This window comes from Ochlerotatus camptorhynchus, unplaced genomic scaffold, assembly GCF_037179485.1.
Source record: "Ochlerotatus camptorhynchus isolate MF236.1 unplaced genomic scaffold, CSIRO-AGI_Acam_v1.1 ptg000046l, whole genome shotgun sequence".
In the NCBI taxonomy this organism is placed as follows: domain Eukaryota; kingdom Metazoa; phylum Arthropoda; class Insecta; order Diptera; family Culicidae; genus Ochlerotatus; species Ochlerotatus camptorhynchus.
This window is the reverse complement of record NW_027040537.1, coordinates 1,244,485-1,264,014: the sequence shown is the minus strand read 5'-3', so window position 1 is coordinate 1,264,014 and position 19,530 is coordinate 1,244,485.

Genomic DNA, 19,530 nt, shown 5'->3' with positions numbered 1-19,530 from the left:
GTAGATGACACTTTCTCCACCACGAAATAGACAATTCTAGATAGACCTGGAATATGGGCGTAACAGCTTTTGTAAACAATGACTTCTCTCAACAAACTCAACATTACCGTCGGGTAGAAGAAGTCTTACTCTACCTGATGGTGATGATGATTTGCGTGGGCGAGCCTTGACTTTCAAGACATCATCGAAAAAAATCATTGTTTAAAAAAGCTGTTATGTCCTAATTCCAGCTCTATCTTGAATTTACGGTTTCCACGCTTTAGTAATGTTCATACCACATCTGATAGCGATGGTTATGCTTCCACTTAGTTTGTCCACTCAGAGCAGCAAATGACGTACGATAGAATTATTTACTAAATCGTTTTGAATGATTTGCGTTAAGGGGCTGAACCAATACAAAATGCATTTCAATTTAAGATGACTATCATTCTGCAGAGAGCATTACGCATTCCAACTGAAGGCCCTATCCCTTTTCATAACAATGTTCATCCTGTATTCGGGAGGAAAATCATCTGATTTCAAAACAACCATCATCCGGTTGCAGCTATCATTCGAAAAGGCGATTTCGATGTTTCGAATTGAATGGTCTGAGGTTTCATTTGAACAGAGGACGGTGGTTTGGTACAGTGTACTCGGTTCGATGTCAATTATACAAGATCTGGCCCAACCGGCTTATTGGTATTAGTGAAATATGGAAATGTTTAGTGGTGTTCGCCTTTCATCACAATGTTTATATTTTTACACGAAACAGCTGTTTTCTGTGACGACACGTTTACCATTTGCAGTATCGAATGTTGTACTGCCGTGACAACGTCATTCGCTTGCTCAGCAATGTTTACAACATTTTTGCTTCTAACACCTGCAAAAGCTGCCAGTTGACATTGTTCCAGAGTTGACATCGTACTCGGTTGAACACTTTGTTTGCTCAAAAGTGAAGCTAGGGAGTGAATTTGTTGTCATACCTAAAACTAGTAAAACAACGCTTCAATCAAGAATTTAAGAACAATAAACCGGTTTCGGGGAGCGTTCGAAAAAAAAATCTGTAATTAGTTCGGTGAATCCCTTCAATTCTAGCGAAACTCCGTCCGTCTCATCCGATTCACAGCAAAAAATCCAGCGGCTCGTGTTTTCATCCAAAACAGCTTCTATTCGGGCTTCACTTCAATAAAGTTCTATCAAGTGACCGGTTGAGAGTGTCTTGTCGATAAGGCCGTTGATACGGCTGAAACGGGTTAGTTCCAGCGACAGTTGGTCAAAAGTCTGGTCATCCAATACGACGGTACAGTTCGGAATGCGATCGGCGAAGTCGTTGAGTGATTCCTACGGTGCATACTGGTTGGATCCCATGATCATGAACAGTGTTGGCTAAAATCAAGACCAGAAAATAAAAATATGCTATCTTTCAAGATCAATATCACCTAAAATCTCAGGCACCAATATCACAAGCCATCAACACCACGAAAATGACACGTGATTTTCGACCAATATCAACCGTGATTTTCGATTCCCAATATCGTCGATTTATCATTTCTACTCATCGCGCCCATTCCATAGATACCCATATTGCATGGGTTTTAATGAAAATACGCTGTCTGGAGGCCGCCATATTGGATTTTGGTTCGCCATCTTGGATTTCAAAATGGCGGTAGATGTCGATTTTACATTTTTACTCCTCGAGCCCATTCCATAGATACCCATATTGCAAGGGTTTAAATGTATATACGCTGTCCGGAGGTCGCCATATTGGATTTTGGTCCACCATATTGGATTCTAAAATGCCGACGGATGTCGATTTTCCACTTCTACTCATTGAGCCCATTCCATAGATATCCATATTTCATGGGTTTAAATGCATATACGTTGTCTGGGGACGCCATATTGGATTTTGGTCTGCCATCTTGGATTCTAAAATGGCGACGGATGTCGATTTTACACTTCTACTCATTGAGCCCGTTCTATAGATACACATATTGTATGAGTTTAAATGCATATACTCTGTCCGTAGGCAAGGTTGCAAAGACTCATTTCAGCTAAAACAATGTTTTTCTAAATTATGAAATAATTAGATGCCATGATCAAATTTTGAATTGGTAGGATACAAGAAGAGATTGCAAAGAATGTGTTTGACATATTAAACCTGTTTATTTCACTTCATGAGAGTCACAATCAGCGATTTTTCACAAACTCACTCACTCACTCACTCACTCACTCACTCACTACAGGTTTTATGTTTCCAACGCATACTTTGTAACCTCTTCTTGTAAGTTACAAGTAAAACATGCCATCATACCATCTTTTGGTTTTATTATTCCGAAAAACATTATTTTAGCTGAAATGAGTCTTTGCAACCTTGTCCGTAGGCCGCCATATTGGATTTTGGTCCGCCATCCTGGATTTCAAAATGTTGGTGGATGTCGAATTTCCATTTATACTCATTGAGCCCATTGCATAGATACCCATATTGCATGGGTTTAAATCCATAGACGCTATCCGGTGGTCGCCATATTGGATTTTGGTCCACCATCTGGGATTCCAAAATGGCGGTGGATGTTGATTTTCCACTTCTACTCATCGAGCCCATTCCATAGATATCCATATTGCATGGGTTTAAATGCAAATACAATGTCCGGGGGCCGCCATATTGGATTTTGGTCCGCCATCTTGGACTCCAAAATGGCGATGGATGTCCATTTTCCAATTCTACTCATCGAGCCCATTCAGAGATACTCATATTGCATGAGTTTTAATGCATATACAATGTCCGGGGGCCGCCATAGGGGCCTCCCTTAGCTCAGTCGGTAAAGGCGCAGCTACAAAGTAAGACCATGCTGGAGGTGGCTGGGTTCGATTCCCGGTCCGGTCTAGGAATTTTTCGGGTTGAAACAATTCTCGACTTCCCTGAGCATAGAAGTATGATTGGAGTTGCCACACAATTAATATACCAATGCATAAATGGTACAGGCATCGAAAGCTTTCAATTAATAACTGTGGAAGTGCATCTACAACACTAAGTTGAGAGCACGCAATAAGCTAATATGCGATATGCAATAAGCTTGAAATGCGAAGAAGAAGAAGGCCGCCATATTGGAGTTTTTTTTTTCACCATATTGGATTCCAAAATGGCGGTGGATGTCGGTTTTTTACTTTGACTGTAATACCAAGCTATTGATTTTCCGTATAAAAATAACCATACAAATTTTATTAGGGCAGAAAATGCATCTTATTTTTGGACTAAATATTCTCGTGTATATCCGGATAGTATACTGGACTTCGATAGGATAACCACAGAACTTTATAGGGATGTCCATATAATTTTGAAAGAAGTTCCGCTACTGCTGTGGGATGTCAATACGTATTAACCCAAGGGGTAAGTCACCTTCGGCACAATCTCGTAGGCATTTGATTGTTGTAAATAAAATGGGTGCACTGCTGGTCACTGAAGTTGTTCACAACATTACGTGCTGTTTGGCTGTATACTCAGGAACATCCTCTAATTAAATATACCAGAGGAACTGAGACCAGCAGTTCACTTCTCGGTTCACTTATAGATTTAAATCCGAAATGCCGCTAAACCGATTTATCCTTTCGATTTCAAACCAAAACATTCAAGGTGTCAGAAATACCGGGTTGCCGGGATGGGTATTCTATAAACAATCGCAGCTTGCTCTATTACCGGCACAATCGGCACACTTGCGGCACACTGAAAAAAAAAATATGGCTTAAGATTGGTGTGCGGAGTGACCTACGCCTTGTATTAACCCCACACATTCCATCAGACGTAGGCCGGTGTGCGATTGCCTTAGCGCAATAGTGTAAGATTTATAGGAACGCGCAGTTAGAAATGCAATTACATTCTATTCTATTCCACGATACCGTCACCAGATCCGGTTATTTTGCAGATGCATCTATGTTACCATCTTTCTGTTGAAGTAGATCGTATCAAAGGACCTCAGTGCGATGGGTGGCCATTACTGAAAAAAAATCGAGGCTCGAGAAGAATTTGATAGGCAGGCAACAGGTGGCAATTTAATCCATTATTGATCGGGCTACGCCTTCGTTTCTGTACAACTGCAAGGACTCAGCACTTCATCGATCCGGAATCCGGTGGACGGGTCCAATTTGCTTAAACACCGTACAGGTTGTATGGCTTCCACTTCCTCTTCCATCTCCCTGATGGAAGCTGATTGCTTACCATGATCCATAAGAGAAATTGAGGATGTAAACACAATCACAAAAGTTATAGCTTTCGGGGTTGCCAAACTCATGGAATATTGACACCTTGATAGGCACACTTTGAGTGACACTATCAAGTCACGTTCGGCACAGCGCTTAACACAGCTTTCGGCACAGCTCAATCACTCAGTGTTTAGGTTTGCAGAGTTGAATACCCCTTGAATATGCTATAAGCAATAAGCTTCAAATGCCATGTAATAGTAATACAAATGGTATTTTTTTTTGCGAAATCGCGTTTTTCGCGGATCAAATTTTGAAAATCTTGTTACAGCCTTGGAGCTCACATCCAGTAAGTTCAAAATTTGGGAGCATTACCAGGACCTGATTTGAAATCGATTAAGTTTGGTGGAGCAAAACCGATATTTTGAACCACTCTAATAGGTACTGAACTTCCCTCAAGTTCTCTAAGGCTTTTTATGATTCCTTGGAAATTCCTGAAATTTTGCTGCACTAAGGTTACACCCTTGAACTTCTTAAATTAACTTGTATGAACGTATTCATTATTTGGTAGCATTCTGAATCATCATTAGACGAGGACTGCTTTTAAAAATTGTTTGGTTTCAACAGTGCTCTTCAACATAATACAATGTCCGACCGTCCCCGTTGACTTAGTCATCCCAGTTTGACTCTCGAGATCCATGTACACAATGCATGCTAACATAAAACGTCCGAACGAGCAAATTACTTGGATTATTTCATCCATCTCCAAACCCAAAATGCTCCACCGCACTGCCTCGGCTTACTACGATCGAACATTCTCCGACAACTTTGTTGAAAAATGTTTATAAACAAAGCAAGAAGCAAACACTTCAAACCTCCCACTCCACGCATGCTACTACGTCGTTTGCGGGCCCGCTCGGTCCATCCAAACGGTTGTCACATGATGTAAACAGGCAAATTATTCTTTTCCGAAAATTGAAATGTCCAAACGATGTTGTACCCATTTTGTAAGAGCTTTCCGTCGTTGGAGGTCGCCGAAATAAGCTGCGCCCGGTCCCCCGGTCTCGCACTGTTGACAGCTGTCATTTGTTTGATTCGAAGGAAACAGCATCTGCACATGAATCATGCTGATGAGGGATTGTAAACAATCATCAATCGTCGATGGTTGATGGTGTTGTCCTTAATGAGTGCATATATTATCGATTTCCTACCTCAACATGCCATAATATGATTGCAAAGGGGCTACAATTTTAACGGCTCATTTGACGCGGAGGCCGAGACAAATATGATAATCGATGGTAATTTGTCCGGCTTTGCTCGCAGATCAGGCAACCATCATTTTTCATCAAATCATCCGAATCGCAGTCGGTCATTAGGCTGTCTAAAATCTACGAAATTTCCATAATCACAATCAAGGTGCGAAGAGGGAAAAGGTTCGTGTCGATTTATATTGAATACGGCCCTTCGAAGTTCTGTCTGTCGGTTGCGGTGCTCACGAGCGGGGGTCAAAAGTGCATCGCCGCGCGTCAAGTGGGGGTCCTACATAGGAAAAGAGACGTACGCGAGCTGATTAGCATTATGAACAAGGGTCGCCGTCGTCGGATGAGCATGTCATGGCCTACTGCGGCAGGTTAAATTAATAATCAGTAGAACGGGCGAAGGCGAAGGAGAAGAGTGCGCAGATGAGGTGCTCATTAATCGTTGTAGACGCGAGTGTGTGTGTGTGTGCATAGGTTAACTGCACGGACAGACAGACGGACAGACGGATGGGACTTCCAAATTATAAGCTGCAACCATCGGCAAGACCACCTTGGAGGGAGGATAGAAATTAAGGTGAGAACATTTAATTTTGCTTTGCTTTGACAGGTGCTTGTTAAGCGCGAAGACAAAGCGAGGTTCGGAAGTAGCAATTTTGCATATTTAGTTTTTGCCGAAAATGATGATTTGAGCTTATTGAAATTGTGTGGCGTATAATTTGAATGCAACAAACTGAGCTGAAATCGTTTAGTATATTTGGAAGGTTCCTGTTGTGTCATTGATGTTAAATGCACACTGAGAGTATTCAAAATCAATCAAACTAAATGTAACTTCTCAAGAGCGCTTTTAATGCAGTTAACGACCTAACAGCAGCTAGAAATTAGGTTAGAAGGACAGATTACGCCAGATGCCGGAAGCGGGTCTTTTAAGCTAATTAGCTTTATAGCTCAATCAACCTCCATGCATTTTTACAACAGACGGAAAAAGCATCGGCTACTTTGTTCCACATATTTTGTTTGCCAAAGCGCCGAAGGCTTCGGATTCAGTCGCTGCACACTAGATTGTCGTGCTGCAGAAGATTTTCTGCTGCGAGCGAATAAAAAACCTAACCTTAATGTTTTATCGCTGGGTATTTCCTTTGGAACTCCGATTCCAGCCATGGAGAGAAGAAAAAAAAAAGCAAAACAACAGAGAAACGTGAATATTTTTCGAATGTTGCCATTACCATTCGCCATGAATCCGAGAAGGTTGGCATCACGAAAAGCAATTGTAACTAGCAGCAGCTAGCAGCAACAGCAGCTACATGATTGGAGTGAAAAAAAAGGCAACTCAGGAACGCCGTCGTCGTGCAGAGCCTTGAAATATTTCTCGATAGACTTGCTGGCTACATGGGTTTCGATTCATATAGTAATGCAGTCACAATCGATTGTTCTAAGCCAGGCAGGCGGCTTTCACAAATGGCGATCTTGTGTTGATTATTGTCTCTATTCTGGTATATTTTGAAGCGGATCGTTTGTTCGATTGAATCTATGAGCGATCCTCGCAAACATCTCAAGTTCAGTTTACTTCCGTAATGCATCATGGGAAATCATTTGGGGGCATAGATGAGGCTGATGCATAGGCGTAGACAGAGAGGGGCAGGACTGGTCTCTTCCCCCCCCCCCCCCTAACTCAGCAAAACAATATTATTTTTACAAGTTCAGGATTCTGGAAACATGTTCAAATATACTTGAGTTTCATAAACATTAACTTTTTCAATTGCCATTCAAGATTGAAAGTTATTGGGCTGCTTTGGTCACCACGTTAAATCTCCCCTGGTTTGACTTTAAGCTATAATTTGCACAAATAACGAAATTGATTGCAAGCTTGTATGCAACGTGCTTTTATGCGATTCCAAGGGGTTGGTCACTCTACTCAGTGTGCCAAAATCAAACTTGGGCACACCCGGGCGCAGTCATTGGCGCTGTTTGGCACCCCTGGGTACAATTTGTATGATCTTTAAAGTTACTGGCAACACTGAACTTTTTCTGCGCCTGCGCAGTGTGTATGTGTAAGAATTTGTTATTGATGTTGCCACAATACAATCCAATTTTTTACAAACCACAACCGTGAATCTCCATCAAGTCCCGCCAGTGATTCTTCAAAATCGAATAGAATTCCACAAAGCCACAGTCAGCGCACATCCTATTGCCTGTCCGAAGAAGTAGGTACATGAAAAAATAAGGGCAATCGCTCAGCAAATCAGCAACACCACTCAATCAATCTCAACATGAGCGGCTCTGATCAACCTTGAACCGGGAACTATGGATTCGGTCCGAGCGGGACCATTTGGACAGCAGTTCCGAACGAATAACTTCGTTTTCGGACAATCCGGTGTTGGAAACAACTGGGTCAAACGACACTACACCAAGGGTGCCGAACTGGTGGATTCTGTGCTGGATGTTGTCCGTAAGGAATCCGAGGGTTGCGGCGATTGTCTGCAGGGCTTTCAGGTTACGCACTCGCTCGGCGGTGGAACTGGCTCAGGTAAATTTTAAATCTTTTGTAACGTTGGTGGAATTCAGTAGTAAAAATACCTTCCGCTCCACAGGCATGGGCATGCTACTGATCTCGAAGATTCGAGAAGAATACCCAGATCGCATCATGAACCCGTTCTCCATCGTTCCATCGCACAAAGTCTCCCCCACCGTCGTAGAGCCGTGCTTCCGAACATTGAAGCTCACCACCCCTACCAATGGCGATTTGAATCATCCAGTCTCGGCGACGATGTCTGGCAATCAACTCCTTCGTGATTCACCTCTTTCAGAGATCGTTCATTGTCCGCATCTTTTACCGTCCTCAAAAACTTCCGGAAATCGCCCAACTAACGCTCAATATAATTTAACACCTTGAATTTCACCTTCACCTCGCTTAGTATCTCTTCCACCTGCAGCCGGAACAGATTCGAGTGGTAGAAATATTCCGTTTCCTTCAACCGATTGATTTCCTCTACCGTCGGCGGTTTGTACAGCTGCTTCATGGCTTTGATCTCCCGTTGGTGTTCTTCGTCTGTTCGTCGCTTGGAATGGCTTTGCGCTTAGCGCCTTTCAATTCCGAAGATCCGACAGTCGTGACTAGCACAAAGCGTCCACCACTTTCTTGACCGCTGTCGTTTTGCGGCTCCGGCCGGCCCAAAATTGTCGTCGTCAATTGAGGTCTCAAGTTTCGAAAAACTACAAGGGACAGCCCTATATTTTCGCAATGGGGACGTAGGACTACGTGTTCTTATATAATAAATCTTATTTGTTAACTGCAGCAGGAGCTTGTGTTTTGTGTAGGAATATGAATTTGAGCGGGGTTATCTCTGTTTATACTCATTAGTATGACGCGCTTGACATAGATGGCCCACAGCGATTCACGAAGAGCTACTGATTCCGATCAATAGCGGTGCGGCTTCTTCCTCCTCCTATGGATGCTATTGAATAAACACCGTTTGGTGAGACCGGATGGAATTCAACTTTGAAATCTGTGTTAGGGAAATCACTTTTCGCAGGAAAACGGTGATAATTTTAATTATCATAGCAACAGTTGCACATTCGTGCAATTTTCAATAGTGACATTTTGAAAAATGATAATGTTTTAAATTTAACAGATGCGTTGACATATTTCTGATCGATTGGTGATAAAAATTTTGAAATTGGTCCAGGGGCAGCTGAGTAATTAACGTTCAAAATCTTTCATAATTTAGTTACATGTTCCATTTTCGATTTTCACTAAGTGTACCCCCATATAGAAATCACAGACGTAGTTCTACGTCAAAAAATATATTTCAAGGAAAAGCATTTCGATATCGCGAGATCTACCCCCGATGCCTTGTCCAATCTACTTCAAACTAGCGGAACAGGATTGTTTTTGTAAGCAAAGGAACACATCTTAGTCCTTTTTACTATTTATGCCTTGTTGATAGTGCCAAAACTCGGCTTTGTCCACCGAGGATGATCTTGAAACCAGGAAAAAGATAAGTTAGTCGTCATCTATGTGATTCCTAATGTTCTATTCGTTGTTCCCTAGGTTGAAGTGGTTAAGACTAGGGTTCTGATGCATGGTTATTGCTTGGTTTTGTTGCGAAGGAATCTGTTTTTGACTGACAAAGTGGCGTACCTTTGGAGGGTGTTCCAACACTCTTCTTCTTCTTCTTCTTCTTCTTCTTCTTCTTATTCTTCTTCTTCTTCTTCTTATTCTTCTTCTTCTCAACTTAATGTTCTAGATGCACTTCCACAGTTATTAATTGAAAGCTTTCGATGCCTGTACCATTTTTGCATTGATATGATTGTGTGGCAAGTCCTATCATACTTCTATGCCCAGGGAAGTCGAGAAATTTTCCAACCCGAAAAATTCCTAGACCGAACCGGGAATCGAACCCAGCCACCTCCAGCATTGTCTTACTTTGTAGCTGCGCCTTTACCGACTGAGCTAAGAGTGTTCCAACACTCCCAAGTGTGTAAAGAGCAGGACCTTACAATTAGAGTCGGATCCTTGCGATAAAGGCAAGAATGGCAACCTGTATCAAAATCGAATACTTCATCATTTCTCAATAGTGATGGAGTAATACCATAGAGGTAACTCTAAGACCAGAAGGTCCCGAAGAAACGAGCTCAACTTTTTGGCTCAGCTCTGGTACTTTTTTCGGTCCCAAGCTAACCGAGGCACCCCTCGAAACATAGGAAAATCCACGAACCCCTCATTTTATCCGTCAAACTTTCATAGCGAATCAAAACACCCATAGTGTAGTACTAGAATTTCGACTAGAATGGGGTACGCTTAAAGATGTGCTTGGGACCAATAGGCTAGTCAAGTAGATCAAATAACTGGTCACAGTGGATTTCTGTCCCGGATAAAAAGGATCCGGTATCATTCAAACCATTTGTGGGATAGTTTACACATCCGGGATACAGTTCGTTTATGGTAGGATGATGAACTTGTATTATTCATCGGTTCACTCGCGGCTACAATATTTAGCGGGTTTTTGGGAACCGCAAGCATGTCCAGGCTACGAGAACATTAGATACTACAAAACCGCTGCCTGAAAGTCATCTTTTAAAAAAACCGCACCTTTACCCAACGGAACCGCTGTACAATGACCTGCGGAATTCGCTTTCACTAATTCGAGGAATTCAAGTGTTGCAGACATTAACACACATGCAGCATTGTAACAAATCCAGCCACACATCACAACATGGCAGTCACAATGAACCTCTCAAAAAGATGCAGTAGATTCAACGGTAACATTCGATTGGTCCGACCCCATTCAGAACTCGAAAAAATAAAACTGTTTGGTTACCATGGTGGTAAACTGTACAACAAGATCCCAACAGTAATCAAACAACAGCAATCCATCGAATTGTTCAAGGCGAACATCAAACGACATCTATCTACGTTGACGTAAATCGCCAGCGGCCATATCTTGCCTTCTCCCTGGTTGAACACCAGTTCTCTGCCAGACTACTAAGACTGGTATATGTCTGGCCGAAGCCGCCAGACTGCGATTTGTCCAACAAATGGTTCCAGATCCACATGATTGATGGTTTGGCATCCTATGCTTCCGACGATTAGCTGTTCCAATCCAACGCTCTCAGCGGTCGTCACTGCGCTCATCGGTCTGAATGACCACCAGCTCTCTATCAGCATGGCATCCTACGCTTCCGATGTCTATCTGAGTCAACGCTCCCAGCTGCCTTCATCTGTCCTTTGGTCTGGTTCAACACCAGATCTCTGTCAGCTTGGCATCCAAGGCATCCTACGATTTCGACGTCTAGTGGAGTCGATGCTCCCACCGGCCCTCATCTGTCATTCGATCGGGTTGAACATCAGCTCTCTGTCATCATCTTTGATAGCATGGCATCCTACGCCCCGACATGTAACTGATTCGACGCTCCCAGCCGCCATCATCTTCGGTCTGGTTGAACACCAGTTCCAGATCCGAAATATCTGCTTCTCGGTGACATCGCTAACTTGGCATCTATGGCATCCTACGTTTCCGACGTCTAGTCGACGTTCCCACCGGCACTCATCTGTCATTCGATCGGTTTGAACATCAGCTCTCTGTCAGCATCATTGATAGCATGGCATCCTACGCCCTGACATGTAACTGAGTCGACGCTCCAAGCGGCCATCATCTTCGATCTGGTTGATCACCAGGTCTCTGTCAGGTAACTTAGACTGGTATATGTCTGGCCGCCAGTGATACTGCGCCCCTAATTATTTGTACAACAAATGGCATCCTTCGTTCCTGACGTTTAGGTGTGCCAACGCTCCCAGCGATCGTCATCTGCCCTTCGGTCTGATTGATCACCAACTCTCTGTCAGCATGGTATCCTAAGCTTCCAATGTCTAGGTGAGTCGACGCTCCCACCGGCCCTGCGACATCTTTAGCTTAGCATCATATACCTTCGACGTCTGGCCGATTCATCGCAGTTCACGTTTCGTTCACTAGCAACTTTCCACTAGACTGATGCAAAATTTGAAATTTTCGCTCCACAGTGCTTAAACGGTTCCAAATTGGGCCCTGATTAGCCTTCCAAAATTTGAACTCATTTAGTGAGAAACTGACTTGGCACAAACCATTTGAAGTTTATATGGGAATTACTATGGAGAAACCATAATTTCGATTCATATGTATCTCAAAATTCACCAGTTCACTCTACTTTAAAAAATGATAGCTGAGCTTCTTGAAGCTTCACAGCTACAACTTTGTTGAAGACCAGTTTTCGATCAAACGTAAGGAACAAAAGTTATTAATGATTCAAGTCACTGATGTCTTATGATTATGCTAAATCAACTGTTCAGCAGGCAACATTGGTGTTCATGACGCGTAGAATAGAGGACCAAAATCATGGCTACTATGTCATACTGCAGAATACAGTGTTGCTCACAATACAGTTGCTTAATCTTGCCATAAGATTATCAATCTCTTAAACAATTAATAACTATTTAATTTGACGTTTGGCTGAAAAACGATTTTCTGCAAAGTTGTAGCTGATAAAAATTTCCATAAGAATAGCAATAGAATTTGTTAACAGTATAATATGCAAAAAGGTTAAAAGACAATGAACAAAAAGTTTTATTTTCCCATAGTAATCTCCATATAAACTTCAAATGGTTTGTGCCAAGTCAGTTTCTTATCAAATGAGTTTAAACTTTCGGAGGCTAATCAGGACCCGATTTGATACCGTTTGAACACTGTGGAGCGGAAATTTCAAATTTTGCCTCAGTCTACTGTCCACCTTCACCTGTTGAACTGTGCACCGACAATCGTCCTTAGATACTACCTAACTGCCTATCTGTATAAATATTAGAAAAACTTTCATAACCTCATCTGTGCAGGGAGTGCAAACTCACTGCAGATGTCTCGTGTCATGTGAAAATATCATTGAACTTATTTTTTTGTAATTTAAGAAAAGATAAGGAGGTTTTATGCCTGCTGGAGGATGGGCTACATTGTAGTGCTCTACTCCAGCGGGCTTTTCCCTGCTCCATAAAAATGGTATTTGTTTATTAGGGAAGATGGTTCCGTTTTGGATTCGCTGTGTTTCAGTCTACACCACTAGACTTATAATACGTAATTGAAAAATATTCAAATTAATTATCAAAAATCAACGAAGGCCTTGTAGATTCTGTTACCATCTAACATAAAGACCTAATCGAAACGGGTTTGTAAAATCGTTGGCAGTGACTTGTTCAGGTGTGTTCTAATATGAAGGGCTCGGCTGCCTGAGACAGTCGTTTTTGCTTACTATGCAGAAAATCGTGTGATCGAACTCAGGTCCCATCATATCATCATAGTATCATAGTCACATTGCTTGCTTATCGTGTTTTGTTAAAATCTGTCGTCGTTATCGTCGGTGCCGGCTACAACAACTCGATCATAAGTGGTGTGAGGTGATATGATGGGCTCAGCGGCCTTAGAGCGACCGTTTTTGCTTACAGCAGAATATCATGAGCTTAATCTCATGTCTATCCACCAGGCTTCTAAACGGTCACTGTAGTCGACACTTTTTCTGTGATAATCGACTGCCTTTGCCTCCGACACTTGCAAAACAAGCTATCATAGTCAGCGAGTCCAAACACATAAAGCAACCAACGATACAGACAAAACGGTTGCTACGACTACCATGACAAACTCGCTCTGTAACATAGCTCGATCCGAGTGGTAGAAGGATAATGATATATTGCTTCCCTGCTTTGTTGCAATATACACGGATGAGGACATAGCTTGATATGAATCGAGAAAAGACATAACAAAAAAATTCCCACTAACACACGTGTATCATCTTCGGCTTTACTTCGTGAAGCAGCTTGCCAACAATTTGCTCGTTTCTTTCTACCGCCCCGAGTGAGTTGTGTCGCAAGGGCTGCTTGTCATGAAAAAGAAGGAAGAAGATTATATCATTATTGCTTTCCACTTCTGACATAGCGTTATTATTCGGTTCGTTGATCGCTTGTCATTTTGTCATTTGGAGATATTTTTTATTCCTTGATCATAGTACAGTACCAAAATAAAATGTCATATGACAGGCTCTGTCATACGACACTGTCGCCGAAGACCGTCACGAATGTATGTATTTTAGTTTTTCTCATAATAAAGGGTGATACGGTCAAAATTTGGTCAAGGGAAAACGCGTGTAAATCGGTGAAATCGTTTATTTAAAAAATCAAATTAAATTTCTTTTTCAAGTTCAATTGGTATAAAATTCAGGAAAAATATTCAGTTAGGCTTCCGCTTTTCCAAATCCGAATTGCCGGGCCTTACGCTTGACCCCTGCCATCAGATTTTGTACAGCCACCTTGTCCACCTTCTTCGCCGCAGAAAGCCAGTTTGCCTTGAACTGCTGCTCGCCCTTAGCAGTTTTTTTTTGTCTTCTTTAGGTTCCGCTTGACAATAGCCCAGTATTTCTCAATTGGGCGGAGCTCTGGCGTGTTGGGAGGGTTCTTGTCCTTGGGAACCACCTGCACGTTGTTGGCGGCGTACCACTCCATGGCCTTTTTACCGTAATGGCAAGATGCCAAATCCGGCCAAAACAGTACGGAACAACCGTGTTTCTTCAGGAAAGGCAGCAGACGTTTATTCAAACACTCTTTCACGTAAATTTCTTGGTTGACAGTCCCGGAAGCTATGAAAATGCTGCTTTTCAAGCCACAGGTACAGATGGCTTGCCAAACCAGATATTTCTTTGCGAACTTTGACAGTTTCATGTGCTTGAAAACATCTGCTACCTTTCCCCTTCTTTTTGCCGTATAAAACTCCTGTCCCGGAAGCTGCTTGTAGTCGGCTTTGACGTAGGTTTCGTCGTCCATTACCACGCAGTCAAACTTCGTCAGCATCGACGTGTACAGCCTCCGGGATCTCGCTTTGGCTGTCGTATTTTGTTTATCATCGCGATTTGGAGTCACTACCTTCTTGTAAGTCGATAGTCCGGCTCGTTTTTTGGCTCGATGCACGGTTGTAGACGATACACCCAGCTTATTTGCGGCATCTCGGAGAGAGAGGTTAGGGTTTCGCTTGAAACTACCGGCAACTCTCTTTTTCGTCTCAGCGGCTTCCGGTTTTCGATTTCCCCCCGATCCAGACTTCCTGGCTGTCGACAAACGTTCCCCAAACACTTTAATTACATTTGTAACGGTTGATTTGGCAACTTTTAGCGATTTTGCCAACTTTGCGTGCGAGTAGCTCGGATTTTCGCGATGCGCGAGCAAAATTTTGATACGCTGCTCTTCTTGCTTGGACGGCATTTTGACAACTGAAGAGTGAATTCCAAAATCAAAATATGAGCAACATTCTACACACACACACCTTCAAAATGAGGGGTGTTCAGGTTTTTTAAATGCAAAATTGAAAGAAATACGTCAAGTTGATATTGACCAAATTTTGACCGTATCACCCTTTAAGAGCTGCTAATGTTGGGCTTGTGTGATTTCTGAAAATAGCAAGCAGTGCTGTCCTAGTAATCCCCCTTATTCTGCGAGTCACGTGACTCTCTCTCACCGGTGAGGTGACAATAGTCACCTCGTGTGAGGTGACTCTCCATTTGATTTACATGGAGAGTCACCTCACACGAGGTGACAATTGTCACCTCACCGGTGACAGAGAGTCACGTGACTCGCAGAATAAGGGGGAATAACATTTCTGATCAAAAATGGTTTAATTTTCACCAAATTGAGGAGGCAGAACGAAATCACACATGCCATATGATAGTTATTTGATAATTTTCTTTTAGCTCGAATGTTATTCTACCGTTATTCTACCTACAAACAGACTGTCGCGCACGACAACAAAGCGTGTGTAGTAAAAAACGTCAACCGTTTCAACCCCTGCCCTCCACACTCAAGATTCGTGCAGTATTTTTTTTCGCTTGAACCTATTACCAACCGGTGGAAACTAACGATTTTAAATTGGCTCACTACTTGACTAGCCTATCGGTCCCAAGTACATCGATGAACGTACCCCATTCTAGTCGAAATTCTAGTACTACACTATGTTTAATTCGATTCGCTATGAAAATTTGACAGATGAAACTAGGGGTTCGTGGATTTTCCTATGTTTTGATTAGCTTGGGACCGAAGAGAGTACCAGAGCTGAGCCAAAAAGTTGAGCACGTTTCTTCGGGACCCTTTGGGCTTAGAGTTACCTCTATGCTATTACCATAGAGGTAACTCTAAGACTAGAAGGTCCCGAAATAACGTGCTCAACTTTTTGGCTCAGCTCTGGTACTCTCTTCGGTCCCAAGCTAATCGATTCACCCCTCGAAACATAGGAAAATCCACTAGTCCCTAATTTTATCTGTCAAACTTTCATAGCGAACCAAAACAAACATTGCGTAGTTCTAGAATTTAGACTAGAATAGGGTACGTTAATCGTTTGCTTGGGACCAATAGGCTAGTCAAGTAGCGAGCCAATTTAAAATCGTTAGTTTCGTATTGATTGTTGCTATTACTGTAATTTCACGTACCGTGTGCCAAAACGTAGATCGACGGACAAATCAAGAAAAACAAACTTTTTTCTCAGTGTACCGCACACGGTAAGAAAAAAGTACCCAAAAGAAAGTTCTTTTCACTCATCTCGGCACTATAGTGTAGGAACCCAAAAGTAGGTAAACCGGGTGTTGCTAACACTGCCACTCCTGAGCGTAACCATAGCAACAACAAAAAAGATCGTAACAAGCGGGTGTTAAAAAAGAACGGGAAGCGGGAGTGAAAAAATTAGTTGACATGTCTCCAAGTTTGTAAGAAGTTTTCCTCAATAAAATAAAAATAGTTAATCTCGTTGAAATTATTGTGCCAAAAAGGGGTCAGTTCGTGTCGTCTTTTGCTGAGGGAACCCCTGGCGAATAAACTGAAATTCCTTCCCCAACAAATAGCCTGGACACGAACTTCTGCAGACAGGTGAGCAAACACCCGGCCGTCAACGACCAGGACGTTTGCTACATTTTGGTCCTTCGAATGTCAAACGACAGTTTATATGGAACCGCAGTTACGCCGCTCCAATAGAGAAACTCGGGGCGCAGTACCGAGACGATTCGAAAACTTTCTCGTGGGACTCCCGCGTCATTCGAACATGTATCGAACTCCTCCAGTCAACAGCAATCCGCAAGATCAATCGAACCTGCAATCCAGGAACGGTGAGTCCGTTCCAGCTTCAAATGAAAACCGCACGGATAAGGTATCTGTCGCTAGTTTCCGTGGTACAAATGGAGCTCCCTCGTCTGATCGACGTTCAAGTAGAAGGCGGTCTTCCAAAATCAGCGAAGCTGATAGCCAACTCAGAGCCCTGTTGTTGGAGGAGCAGATTGGGGAAGAAGACCTAAAGACTTCGATCGAACGGGACAGGATCCTGGCTGAAAAGCAACTGGCTGCGTTGCAGATTCAACAAGACCTAGCGCTGAAGACGGAACAGAGGAAAGTGCAATTCCTAAAGCGAAAGCATGAACGCGAATCAAAGAAGAATGAACTGAGGTCTGGTTCAAGTCACGACTCGAGCATCTCCAGCAGATCGAGTGCGTGCACCAGTACATCGAGACATGTTTGAAAATGGTCAAGAATGAAGACAGATAATGCAAACATTGAGCCGTCTCACCAATTGGCTCGACCATTATTTCACGAACCTGGAGCAAGAAATCATGTACCTGCACCTGAGCCAGGAGTGAATGAAATCTTGTCTCAGGCTTTCAAGGCGTTGCAGAGTCGAAACGTAAAAAACCTGCCTTCGTTTTCTGGTGACGTAATGGAGTGGACGATTTTCGAGAGCGAATTCAAAATGTCCACTGAAGAGTTTAAGCTGACCGATCGCGATAACCTGAGGTGGTTGAATAAGTCGCTGCAAGGTAAAGCGCGCAAGACCGAGGAATCATTGCTTTCATTTCCTGATAATGTACAGCAGATCATGAGGATGGTGGCGAATAGATTGGAAACACTGAGAAACCTGGAGAGCATCAAGGAGGGAAACATCGAGTCCTTTCGTGTTTTCTACAACGCGGTGATTGGAACCAAGGTTGCGATGCAGAATGTCAAGGCGGATAATTACTTGATGAATCCGGAACTCATCTCACACCTGACTGAAAAACTGCCTGCATTCAGCAAGCATATGTGGGTTTCGACACAAGGCCGCTTTGATGAAGGAAGATGTCGTAATCGACTTCAACATTTTCTCTCGCTGGTTGGACGATGTGCAATGTTACGGGATAGGCACCCTACGGACTTGGTGCTCCGTACTGCTTTGTGCGAGGCAATGAACACCGTAAACAATAGACCTTTGACACACGTTCCGGATGACCCCCTGGACCCTGAACCGATAACACCAAACATGTTGCTGCTTGGCCTGAACAATTCAATCCAGTTCGACCATAACTTTGATGAACGAGATCTTAACTGTCGTGCTGCCTACAAGCACTCTCAGATCTACGCGGATCGTTTCTGGCGCAGGTGGATAGCCTCGTTCCGTCCGGAGTTGATCAGAAGCCGCAAGTGGCCGGACAACAGGAATTACCACGATTATCACGTCGGTGATCTAGGGATGATAGTGGACGAATCGCTACACCGAGGAAGCTGGCCGAAAGGAGTTGTAGCGAAGATCTACCAAGGGCCGGATGGAAAGGTGAGAACAGTTGCAGTGCGGACATCAAAGTCAACCGTCAACGACCCGGACGATTGCTACACCGGGTCAAAGTAGTTTTCATTTACTTGTGTGCAATTCGAATGGAATCTTCCACTCGCTTTCTACCCAAAGGTAAGTGAGTTTTACCCTAAGGTAGGTAAATATGATTAATCTCAACGTTGGGTTACCACACTTTATCACTTCTGTTGGGTGGTTTTGCTCCTCCGTTTTTGACAACATTAGAAGGAGAAAAGGAGACCAACTAGTCAAAAGTAGGTAAAAGTGAACTGGCCGTTGGGTTCTTTTTTCTTACCGTGTAGGCAATCACGTCTTGATCGTAATGACCTGTTCCGAAAACAAATTTACATCGCTAGCTGATTGTGATCATCCAGCGGCTGTTTTGAATCATAAAATTAGAATAAAGATTTTTTTTTCGAAAAGTTCAAATTCGACACGATTCCGCCCAAACTGTCATCATGTCCTCCAAATTCGATCACATATTCATGTTTGAAATTGATTATCCCTAACGAATCGGTCAATTGTCACTACACACTTCCTTCCCCATGGATGAACGAGGGGGGGGGGGGGTGGTCAGGTGGTGATCTAATGGCCTATTCCTTCCTGTTCGATACTTTACGATCCTCTTACCAATAACTATAATGTCACATATTGCTCATAAAATTCATACCTTTATGACATTTTTGTCGTCAACCATTTTATTACTAGTGCCCACCGCCACCATGTTGCCCCGATGCCAAGTTATTAATCCGTTTAAAATTCATATTCCACCGAAGCTAGGGATGATTCATAATTTCCTGAATCTCTGAAGCGATGGGCTGTGGGAACGGGGAGAAGAGGGGAGAGCGGGATCTTGAACTTTGCTGCTGCGGAATTGAATATTCAAATTGAAAGTTTCAGCGCGATTGGATGCGCTCGCTCCGTTCATCAATGACGGGCGTACAACTCTCCGTAGT